At 33.2% G+C, this 12,789-nt stretch overlaps 1 long non-coding RNA gene across 1 annotated transcript in view; it reads left to right on the top strand.

Moving 5' to 3' along the window:
• LOC136291156 (uncharacterized) overlaps positions 1–12,789 on the top strand; it is a 136,896-nt gene that overhangs the window by 107,936 nt on the left and 16,171 nt on the right. The gene's annotated exons all lie outside the window — the stretch shown is intronic.

Below are 12,789 nucleotides of genomic sequence, written 5' to 3'. Positions count from 1 at the left end.
TTTTATTTTAGGTACTAATGATAGTACTTGCCACAAATGTCTTGAACATTTTCCTAAATAAACCTTTGAATTGGCAGATGAGGTGAATTCTGGTGTCTTGAAGCTGTTTGGACTGAAGAAGAGTGCAAAGCTATTAAAAAAATCGTATTTACTGATAGCTGAAGGCAAAGCTTTTTTTCCCATAATAATATTTTTTAGTTGTCTTCTCAGTAAAAGTGTTTTGAAACTTTTACTTTCCTTTGACACTTATCCAGGCTTGTTTTACTCTGTAGTAAAGGCATATTTTCTATATCCCTTAAACATGAACCCCAGTACCTGCTTAGAAATCACTAAAGCAATACTTACAGTGAAGATACAATTGTATTTTCTATTTATTCATGTGAATACTTTCTTCTTCAGTACCTGACAATCTGTATTTAAACCTTGCTCTGTATTTCTTTAAACACTGAGAGATACTGTGATTGCTTTTTGTCAAACTTTGGTAAGTTTGACTACTATCTCTGCCTTAGGAACAGAGGGTGATGCTTATAATTTCTGTGCCTATATTCTATATCCTTACCTCATAACTGTAACTACAATGTATAGGACATTGGCTTCTGGTGATAAGAGTGGTAAATGTAACTTCAATGCATTCCTAATATTTACGTTCTGTTTACCATAAAGTCTTAGCCTTCATCACACATTCAAACCGTGCTTATGTGTAAAAGGAAATACAAGATGTGCACTGAAATGATGAATCAATAAAGGAGAAAATGTTTTGTCTGTTGGTTCTTTCTATGTGCACATCACACGTGACTAAGGCTCTGCATGATCCAAAAGTGAATTTTTCAGGAAATGTCCACTACAGTGCCTTTTGACTTAAGAAGAAAATTTTCACCGACTGAAGGAGCATAATTTATCATCTTGTGTAATGCATAATTAATTTTTCACTTTTTTTTTTGCCTCAAGAGTTTCTCAAAGTAAGATCTAAAGAATTATGGAGTTCGACACTTTCATGTGGAACAAGTTTTTTGGGAAGAAAAACATTTTGTCTCTTAATGGCCCATCCATTTTTTTTTTAGCTGTGTAATGACAAGTAGCAATAAGCAAAAGAATCACTTTGAAATATGTGTTAATCGGAAAGCAGTGAACTTTTCTGACAATATAAAAATAGAGAAGAAATCAAATACATGCATTATACATTGTAATAGCACCTGAGAAGAAAGATACACTTACGCCTTTTTTCTATTAAAGGACTATACCAAGTTCTATGAACTTAGAGTGTAGTTTTTCTGTGTTGTATTAAGTCTGCAAGCTGTAGTTCGGGTTCCAAGTTTTTACCTTTTGTACTGCTAATTTCATCCTTTTATGTCCTATTGTAAAAATATACTTTTACCTTAACAATTTTTGGTTTTTTGAGGCCATGTAGATAGAGCCACTGAAAGCTGTAGTTTTTCAAGGGTGTGAGCAGTAACCTATTGAAACCAAAGGGCAAGATCAGTGGACCGAGGCACTAAAAAGAACTTCAAGTTAGTTTCATAACTGAAATGAATGCCTCTTACAAATGAAAAATGTCACTAGGTTTCATATGTCATTTTGGCTAGAAGTTCAGAGTCTTAGAATCAGAAGTGCTAAGCACTTAAACTACATAATTAATTGTGCATGCTGCCTAGTTTAGTGATGAACAGTCTTGCTTTCTTGCTTGCTTGCTTGCTTTGGTTCTTCAGTTACCTGATGGATGGTTTTATCTGTAGTTAAATTTACAAGTACCTACTTAAGCTGTCACTAGCCTTTGTTTTCTAATTCATGTCAGGACCTGAATTAGCATGGTTTCACAGGCCGTAACTAGACTTTTACTCTGGGTAACACAGCTCTCACAAGTCAATAAATTATGAAAATCTATAGGGAGAATTAGAATAAGCTGTTCAGAAAATTGGTGAAACCTCTGTCCTTGACGATGTTCAAGAGCAGCCTGGTCATAGTGCTGGACAACCTTCCTTGAGTGTCCCTCACTAAATGGGGCCATAAGACAGTAATGACTTCCAGAGGTCACTGACAATCTCAGTTATCCTGTGATTCTCTGCTTAAATATTTCTAGCTGGTTTGCAGTATTTTTTTCACCACTTAGTGGGGATGAACTTATACCTCCAGTATATCTTTATTATCCCAGTATATATTTCCTTTCATAATCTTTTGTCATTTCTTGAGCTTCTTCAATATTGAGTGCTCAATCTTCTATGCCTTTTTCCACAGCTTTTTCTCCAGGTTCACAATCATGGTGCTTTCCATATGGTATGAAGGTATTTTTTAGAAAAAGATGGGAATTTTTGTCACTGGAGGAGTTTGTGGGCATTGCTGTTCTTTTCCATTATTTGACTGCTATAAACACCAGGCCTCAGTTGTGAGGCTGAAAGCAAATAAGTTTTCACAGTGCTGATATTGCTAGAAAGACATATATGATTCATATTCCAAATTACTTAAAAGCTCCCAGGACTAAGCACAGGAACCTGGCAAAATAGGATTATGTAGAAATACTGTTTTAAAAGTAGTAGTAGAAAACCTTTGATCTGTGGCAAGTGTGCTATCCAAATCGTGTCCTTCAACTACTTCTGTTTGCATACAGTTCTGAATATTTGAACATATGTTTGTAAGTAAACAGACTTGTTAATTTTTTAAGCAACAGAACAAAATTTTTCCCTTACATCTAACACTTTTTCAGGATGTTCAAGTTTGGTTTTGCACATGCAAGCCAGTATTTAAAAACAAGCAGAGTTGACACACCTCTTTAGTAGGCTGGCTATTTAGAATCACTCCTCTCCTGGGAGACAGCTACTTCTGCTTTGAAAGAGTACAGTTGTTGATACACAAGATATCAATATTTATTCTTGCTGTTGTTATTTAATGCTTGTAGTTGGAATATTTAGAAATACCTTGGGCAGCATAGAAGCCTAAAGAATCCTTGCACTTTGAGGTTCTACTGCTACAGTGACAAATAAATAAATATTTTTGAGGCTCAGTGGGGCTACGCACGTAGTATTCTGTAGATCTTTTGGTAGTGTAATGACCTACAAAAATTCTTATTTTTATTGTGAAATAAAATCTAAGGAGTTAAGCATCTGACCCCAGGGCAGCTGGAGACTCTCTGGTAGCTCTGGGAAAACAGAGTAAGCAGCCCAGTTAGACACCACTTTAATTTTTTATGAATGGCCTGAAATTCTCCTGCAGACTTTGAGGCAGTGGTGAGGCTTGTGTGTTGAAGATTAAGTCCTATTCCAGTATGGATGCATGCAAAAGCAAAAAGTTTCTATGTTCTTTTCTACATTCATGCTTTCAATTTTTATATAGGATAATGTATTTTTAGTTTCACATAAAGTAATTTTGGCTGTCATTCATCACTGTAGTAAAAGATTTGTTATTATCGTGTAGTAAAAGTCTAAAAGATGACTGACATACTTGTCCTAGAAATCTGAGCAAGCAAATATAATTTTATTAGGTAGTATTTGTTATCCTGGCAAGTTGTTGGGCTGGCAGGAGGGATGACAAGAGTAAAATCCTGACTGGGGTCTCCCTACATGTAACCTGTTATTTCAGTGCATTGAAAGTGTCATTACTGGTTTTGTGTATAATCTATGAAGGGTTTTCAGATACTATCAAATAAGTCTCTTCTGTCTTGTAAGGTAGTATATTATTTTCTCCTGTTGTTCATACAGTTAATGAAGAAATCCATCCTTCTGGTTTGAAAGAAATTTTTCTTTTGTACATCCTAGTGCAATTCATTTTGCTCATACCAAGCTAACTTCATTCAAGGTTCCAATCTCACTGTCATCCCATCTTTTTTTTTGTTGTTTTGTTTTTTTTTTGTTTTGTTTTGTTTTGTTTTGTTTTTGTTGTTGGTTTCTGAGATTCTTTGATAGGTAGAGGGCAGTATGTGCATCAGATCCTAAGCATCTACCTTGTTTTCTGAAATTACTGGATAAAATTTACTGGCTTTTCACTATGACTGTAAGTCATAGAGAAGAAAAGAAGTAGCAACAATACAAAAGATTGTAAAACAATACATTTTTCTTGAAAATGTAAATTTTGTATAACTTATGATACAGAAATATGTCTTTCCTTTAAGGTAGGCAATTAAATGGCAACAAATATTAATTATTAAAAAGAAAGTAGCATTATTTTTAATTGATACTGGAATGCTCAAATTTCATGATAAGTAGCTAGTGTTGTATTATTAAAATAGACATTTGAGCTGGACTGTTATTTATATTGCTATATGTAATGATATGCATTCCTTTATTCAGAGTTAACCAACTGTGAGAATTGATTTTATTATTCACAAAAAATTAGGTTCAGATTTCCAAAACAAATGGCCACCAATTAGCAGCGTATTACCAATAAATATACTGACAATGTGAAACTTACCTATCAGGGACATAAATCTGTTTCTCAAGGCAAATATTGAGGACTTGGAATTACTAAACAGCTACATAAGAGCACAGACTGTCTAAAAACTGGAAGTCGTTGTGCCAAAGGATATTTTGTCAGTCTCTGAAGTACAGATTGGCAAAAAAAAAAAATTGTGAATTATTTCTGTGGGCCAAATTTTTGGAACACTAACTCAAATATCTGTTAATACCTTTCTTAACAAAGAATAAATTATTATACAGCCATATAAATCTATCCAGATATCTCCAGATTTAAGAATTAAATTCAAAATGCTTTTCATTATGTGTAGATTTCAGAAAAAAAAGCCTTCACCTCAAATATAAATGGAACACATTTCTTGTGTGTCTCTGTTAAAGTACTGCTTTAATTACTATGCACAAGGTAATAAACAAACCTACCATATGCTGCCAAATTAGTCAAATGCCAGGAAAAACTAAATATAAAAATGGAGACAAACTTTTAATTACACTCTCTGAAAACCCTTGCCAGTAAGTAATATTCTTTACTTGGCATTCTGCTTCATTGTGAAAGGGCAGAAAATATGACTGAGCTAATATACAAAATGGTAATAAGCGAACTTTTCAAAAAAAAGGGAAGAAAAATCTAAGAACAAAACCCACACACAACTAAGCTGCTATCAAAATTTATTTTAAAATTATTTAAATAGGAATTGACTCCCAGAGTTATAAATTAATAATCCACAGAAAAATAAAAATAAAAATAAGGAAATGAACTTTAACAAAAGAACTACTTATTCCAAATCATACTGGGAAAAAGCATTTAACTCGTGTTAGTTTTGGACTCTCCAGAACTGGAAGCAGTGTTGGTACTCTGAGGAAAAGAAAACCAAGCTGAAAAAATCAAGCACATTGAAAGCATGATTTCTTTCCCTCTCAAATGGCTATAGAGGATACTCCTGCACTAGAAATAGTGTCAGTGAGGTGAAGAGGTCTGACCTAAACCCACTTCTGCCTTTCTACTTGTACTGTATTCCACAGGAAAAAATGGATTATGTATCTATTTCACAATACCACTAGACCAGAAGTTAGCATTGTCTTGCAGCTAAGGAGAACCAAACTCCTACAAATGAAAGATCTGCAGATTTCCCACAGTTGCTAGATATTCAGATGACTATTGTATTACAGAGAAGGGTGTGTCACTTCCCTCATCTTTCTCCACATTTGTAGAGGAAGACTTAGTATTTGCTAAATCTTTAAATCAGATTTCAGTGGATCTAGTGATCTGCTTAACAGCCTGCTTTCTGAAACTGTATTTATTTTTATTTTAATGTAAATGTGCTCCAAATGACTGTGACATTTAGAAATAATTACATAAATGCCATATTGCATCATAATCTACATCTAGTACAGAACTCTTCAGTGGACTACCCTGATTTTTTATACTAGTTAATTTTAAAGACCGCTTTGGCAATGAGATCAACAGTGAAGAAGAGCTGACAATACTATTAAAAGATATCTTTCTATTTGGAATGATTTTGCACCCACATTACCGTGTGCCATCCTTGGGAATGGCTGCAAGATTGGGTCTGGCTGGTCCAGGGTTCCAGTGCCTACAAAAATTTACAGATGCACCCTATGTGCTCACGGTTATGAGTGTTGCTTATTAGATTACAGTTAGAATAAAAATTACATTTCTAATGTATTTACATTAATGGCATAAGTCGCGTTGGTGTCAATAAAACAAGTATTTCAGAGCACAAAGAGAAACTACAGGAGAAAAATGTCTTCTAATATAACAGATTAATGCAATTGCATGTGTTATCTTAAAAGTATTTCTCTATATTGATATGCAAGCTATCAACCCAATATTTAAAAAGGTAACACCTTTGAAAAATGTTCTCCTGTTGAAATAACTTCAACTTTGAACTCCTAGTCCTTTAGAAAATTTGGAGACAAGTTCGGCCAAACTTTAAGAGTAACCGTTAATGTAATTATTTCACCAAAGACAAGTCCCTCCAACAGAAGTTTACACAGTTTGGTAGCTGAAGGGATCCTTACAACTTATTCATTCTTTATTCAGATAGATTCTCAGTGAAAGAAGCACTTTGTTCAGTCCTGATTACATTAAGTCAATGGAAACAAAGACTTGGTAAAGTAACTCTCAAAATACTACCTAGTAAATGTAATTTGGTTTGCCCACATAAATGTAACTTTAAACTCAAATAATTGAGACCCTGTATTGTAGGTAAGTAAACATCATGAGGAAAGTTATCACTTCAGACTGTTTTTATAACATTATTTTATGGAACAAAAAAATGTGGTGTAATCATCATACACCACGAGATGCAAAAATGAATAATAGAATTGTTTCCTTGAATGCCCTTCAATGCTACATTATTTGAAATGAACAAAATTATTGCTCCTTCATTGCTGTCTAAAGCCCATTAAGATTATAAACAATACTGCAGCTGACTGGGCTGTTATCTTAATAGGGTATTCATCAAAGTCTGCAGATTCGCAGTACAGTGTTTCTCAAACTGAAACCATAGTATTATTATGCAAAATTTTAATTTAATTCATGCTTTATAAGAACTATATTGAAAGCATAGAGTGTTACTTCACTTTTGTAATTGCTCTGTCAGTGTGATGACTTGGCGTCACATTGTATGTGCACTATATCCTTTTCCTGTCTATAATGTTACCTACAGATAAAAACTTACTGTGTATTTTTTTCAACCAGGGGAAAATGTTTCATATAGTTATAATACCTACAATTGTTGTTATATATACAGAATTCTCTCGATTATCGTTCTCTTACTACAACAGATTTGACCTCGCCATTCATTTGGACTATAAGGAGATACTCTGAAATTATTTATTTTACAAGTGCATGGAATTTTCTAGGTGAGTTGAAGTACTTCATCTATGATGTAGTCAGTAGAGATGGATCAATCTAATTTATGGGCAAAATTACCTTGCTAGATATATGTGTGTGATTCTTACTGATTTCCCTTGTAAGCTAGTGGTCTGGATGAGCAGGACAGGTATTTATCCTGAGAGAAGCCTACCCTGAACCTGGAGTTTTGATAACTCTTCCCCCCCCCCGCCCCAACACAAGTGTTTCTGCGTCAGGGCAAAGTTTTCCCTTCAGTGTTTTAGCAAAAATTTTCCACATGCTGAATATTGTAAATTTTTTTCATGAATAGATGTTAGTTATTTTGATCAGCTATTACGTGCAGAATAGACTTGACTGATACTGATTTATTTTGCATAAGATATTTCTGGATATCAAGTAGTCAGTAGTCACTAGGCAAAGAACAGTGGTGTAGTTTAGGCCCACTTAAAAGAGCTTTGCTAATGCAATTGGGAACCATTCCAGAATCAAATCTGGAAATCTCATTTTTCAGATTCATGTGCATGCTTTCCTGTAGTTTAATAGTCTGTTGTTGCAGTGTGTTGCAGCTATATTTATCAAATTTTAACTTAAATTGCAACTTTAAATGCAGGCCATAAATAACAGGTTTGTTATCATTCGTAGCCTCAGGAACAGTCTTTGTATCAGTGATAACATTGACACTATCATTACATTTCTGCTCTTGTCCTATATATATTCATCTGTAGAGGAAAATACAGTTTTTAAATCTTAAATTCTGTAATTATAAATTCTGAAGCTGTTATTATGTAGTAGAATTTTTGCAAGCCTACACTATCAATTTAATACTGCCTATATAAAATTTGGGATTATATTTATTCAGATCTCTGAAACAGTTATTTTTTTAGACAATACATGTATTTACTTTGATTTTTTACTTTGGATAATTTAGAAAAACTACTCCCAAATAATTGCAATTAATCTCTATGGCATATATCTATATGTCATAGTGCAGATTGTCCTCTATCTTCCACAATGATGGAACGGCATCATGAAGTAATATATTCTACATTAATATTAGCTATTGACTGGTTGCAACTCTTTGACTAAATTAATTATGATTTTGTATTTTCTTAGTATGTTAAAATAAACCCAGGGGCTTTAGGTTAACCAGCAATTTTCTGTTGTGATTAACAGTTCTCGTACCACTTTTTGCAAGGATATATTATATTCTTGAGACAAAAAAAAAAGCCCTATTCTAAAATTTCTAGTTGATTATTTTTACCTACCTAACCAAATCTTATGTACATAGCTAAATGATTAGCTACTTTAGAAGAAATGGCAGTATCCTCCTGTGCTCATAAGGCACTGTTGGAATATGTTTTAGTTTGTAGTTTTGAAATACTAATAAACCTCCTGGATGTAATTTAACAGTTGCTCAAAAGTACGAAACAGCAGCTTAGGAAAGAAAGCAAATTAGTTTCAGTCATTCATAATTATTCTTTAGTATGATGTGAAATGCAAAGCAAATGCAGACACAAAGAATCCTGATTGTGGTCTTAAATTTAATATATGTAAAATCTTTTGGAGTCTATTAAAAAAAATCACTACACATATTTAGCAAAGAGAAGGCATTCTTCCAAGGACAAAAATAGCAGTTATCTACTCCAGAACAGCTGCTTTATCCATGATTTTGGAATTTCTTATATTACTTTCTTGAGACTAATGTATCTTCAAAAACTCCTCCTTCATACTTCTCAAAAAAACAAAACCAACCAAACAATTAGAAATGGGGTTTAAAAATCCTCCAATGTGGTAAAGAATCACCTTTTCCCAAGAAGTCATAGGTTAAACATAAGAATCTGTTGTTTATATGACATAGTGATATTAATATTTTGCATTTTTTTGTTTATTTTTTATTTAACTGTTCCCATGCCACTATTAGAGTATGGGCCTGTTTAGCAATGCTGAGATGGGCTTTTGCTACCACTTTTGTTTAAAGGCCTGAGTTGTTATCATAAAATTGAGGTTTTAAATATAGATTGAGTAATGACTCAGTATTTTCTAACCAAAAATCACTTACATTGCCTCAAAGCATGTAGAAACATCTGATTATCAGCTATTCTTTGGCATGCATAGAATGCAGTTGAACGCATAGAATAAAACCAATTTATAGGGAAGTGAATTTAAGGATAAATATCTCTTTCTTTTTTCTCAGAGGGGATATATTTTAAATCTTAGCGAAGATCAGTATTACTCAGGCAGATTCACTTTGATTTCTTTCCTATCCCTTAATGAAGAAACGCTGGGTTACCTTTTTCTTGTGAGGCATAAGGGAAAATTATCTTCCCTACATGAAATTTAAAAAAAAAAAAAAAAAAAAAAAAAAAACAAACAAACAAACAAACAAAAAAAAAAAAACAAAAAACAAAAACAAAAAAAAAAAAAACCAAAAAAACAACCTGAATTTTATCATTTAACTTATTGTCTTGTTTTTATTCCAGAACACCATGGCAATTTATTTTTATTTTTTAAAAAAATCTCTGTAAAAATATTTGACCTAAATATATTACATATTGAAGAATACCAAATTATTTGTTTCGATATTATCAAAGTGGCAAAATAAACTGATCTTAGTAGAAATGGTTTATTGCAGAAAAAGTTCAATCTGCTTCTCTTATCCTGAAAAAAACATGTCAAGAGTCACATGTTAAAAACCATTCAGTATCTTTGCTGACTTGTAATTGCAGAGATAAATGATTTACTTGAAGCTGGAAAATATATGTATTATTCATCAGCATTCAATATCTCCGTGTGTGTTGAGATGTATTTGAGAGCTACCCTCATCAGGAGACTGGAATTGAAATTAATATGCTTGCATTGATTTCTCTGTATTCCTTTTCTTTTTTTCAAGACTGTCTTACTGGATTAAGCATAGAAATATTGTTTTTTTTTTTTCAGATAGTAAGACCATGACTTCCTGATGTGGAGGGACTATTAGAAAAGTATTTTGAGCACAAAATCGATCTATTTTTTCTTTTGTAGTTCTGGTACCACATATTTTTGCATGCTTTTTGCAACAGGTCATAAAGTCACACTGGAGGAATTCTGTTTTCTTCTCATGGCTCCTCTCAGTTTCCTCCTTATATTTCTTGTTTTAATTTTCAAAGCAGGAATGTCACTGTCCTTCTCTTTTTATATTTAACATGCTTTCTTATGAAAATGCTTTGATAATGGTTGTCACTTATTCCCATACACTGTAGTGTGGAAGAGTGTGGCAAAACCTATTTTATTAGGAGGATACCAGAAGGCAGTGTCTCCTGGAATAAGGCAGATGGTGGTATATATGTGTGCAAAGTCTCCCCAGAATCTCCATTAATAAAATTAGTGGCTTTTTTCCAGAACTGTGGGATGTCCAGCTGCAACCTGCCTTTTTGTATAGAAGGACAGAATAGGTAATTCCAGGTTTTTTGGTTTTTTATCTGTTTTTCTAGCAGTTAGTGGTTCAAGTTCCCAAACTGACTTCTGCAGCCCCTAGTGTCTGAAATCCTTAAGATTTGTCATTTCCAGGGTGACTTGGATGGTCTATTGCAGGGAAGCCACAGGTCTGTGAGATTAACACAAATCTGTTACAAATATTATGCTGGCATGAAAGGAAAAGTTTGAGGCTGTAAAACTGGAGAGAGAGTGCTATGAGAGAAAACCATACATAAGAGGTTACATACTTAAAATATAGCTGACTTTTACTCTTATTGCTATTAGTCACTTCAGGAATAATTCTTAGACTAAAGCACCCAGAGGTTAGACTGTCTCAAAGCAGACAAGTCCAAAAACAGCAGAAGTGATAACTTTCATTCTAATAATGATCATCATAAGGCATAATGATCATCAGAATCCACCTAAGCATATTTCATCTTTAAAGCTGCACCAAAGTACTTCGAACTTATGTTTGTAAAATTTAATTGTTACCATAGATTAGACAATCAAATAATGTTCTTGATTGTAAAGCTGATCAAGTGTACAGATTTCGTGATTTTTTTTATTAGAATTCTCTATTCTTTATATAATACTTGAATTTTGAACTTTTTTTTCATATTGGAGAGTGTAAAAAATGTTCTGAAATATTTTCTGGCTTGATAACTATTTACCAATTCCATATCGCTTAAAGAGCTTGCTATATTTTGGCTGAGAAAAGAAAAAAAAAAAAGCAATTTCTTTGTCACATTTAGAGTAATACTACAGTACAGCAAAAGGCTACACCAGTACTGCAAAAGAGCACACTCTGAACAGTTTAAAGGCTTCTGAAAATAACCGTCTTTTAATCTGTTTTTGTTTTCTTTTGCTTGTGATTTATGTATCATTTTGACATGAGTCATAATGATTTTACAAAATAAAGTAATTTTTTTTTTAATTTCATCCATACAGAAAGTGGATATATGTTTGTTCTGCGGACCCTTTTAGATATGTGATAACTGTCCTTTATAAAATAGGAGACAGTCTTTTCTATTGCATACTCTCAACAACTTCAGTTTTGAACAGGAGACATCAAAGTTCTTTTAATGTGGAAAACTTAACAGTTAAAACTGTAAAAGTGATTTTAAGTAAAAGCCAAGGAATGCCTCCCAAACGTAAAGGCATCTGTAAAGGCTTCTTGTAGAAATCAGGCAGGAGTCTTGTTAATTTCCAGATGCTCAGTCATTCAAAAATGCCTGATAATCAAGTTCACTGCTGCTAAGATTTTTCTGAGAAGACTGGATGGTAAGGGAGCTTGCTGCCAGCAGGTCTAATGTGAATCACTCTGGCTAAAGAGATTTGAGACATTATGGGAAAAGAGTTTAACAGTTTTCTTAGAGGATAGGGTTTAAGAATTTCAAATTATTGTAAATCAAAATTTCTGCTTTAAAAAAAAAAAGTCATAGAATAAAATTGTATCAGAAGAAGGAAGAAATTCTCCATGAATGTTATTTCTGTCCTGTCACTATCTTCATGTTCTACCTACTTGCTCATAAAGTCTGCATATCAGAGAATCAAATTCCAAACCCTTAATTATTTCCACATGTTTATCAACAATATTTATTTAGATTTTTCTTTCATATTCTAATACAAATTAACTATATTTGGTGCATTAATAGACTTGAACTAAGTTTCATGACAGAATATAATTTTTAGAATGTTGCTATACCTCCAACAAATTGTGTGATATTCTTTATCACAATCTCTTGTGATCAATTTATCACAAGATTTTGTGGTATTTATTCACCATCTGAAGAAAGGACGTGATTTCTGTAGTCCGTAATGAATATGAAAAAAGCATCTGGGTAGGCAGTACCACTGCTGCAATAAGGTTTTAGTGTTTTATGGTAGTGTGGTTCTTGTTTGTGTTCCAGACAAGGAACGTAGCTGGCAATCAGTCAGAGTAGTTATGTCATTTGACTGTGATGGCCATTTTGCCTACTTTCCTAGGTATTAGTTTTCTTTTTTATTTTGTAGACTGTATTCAAGTCAGCATGTTCAATGTTTCCTGTCAATGATACA

This window comes from Chamaea fasciata, unplaced genomic scaffold (assembly GCF_029207755.1).
Source record: "Chamaea fasciata isolate MVZ Bird 193981 ecotype frontalis unplaced genomic scaffold, bChaFas1.0.hap1 SCAF_6, whole genome shotgun sequence".
In the NCBI taxonomy this organism is placed as follows: Eukaryota; Metazoa; Chordata; class Aves; order Passeriformes; family Sylviidae; genus Chamaea; species Chamaea fasciata.
Note: the sequence above shows the minus strand (reverse complement) of the source record. Positions and strands in the feature narration are given on the sequence as shown.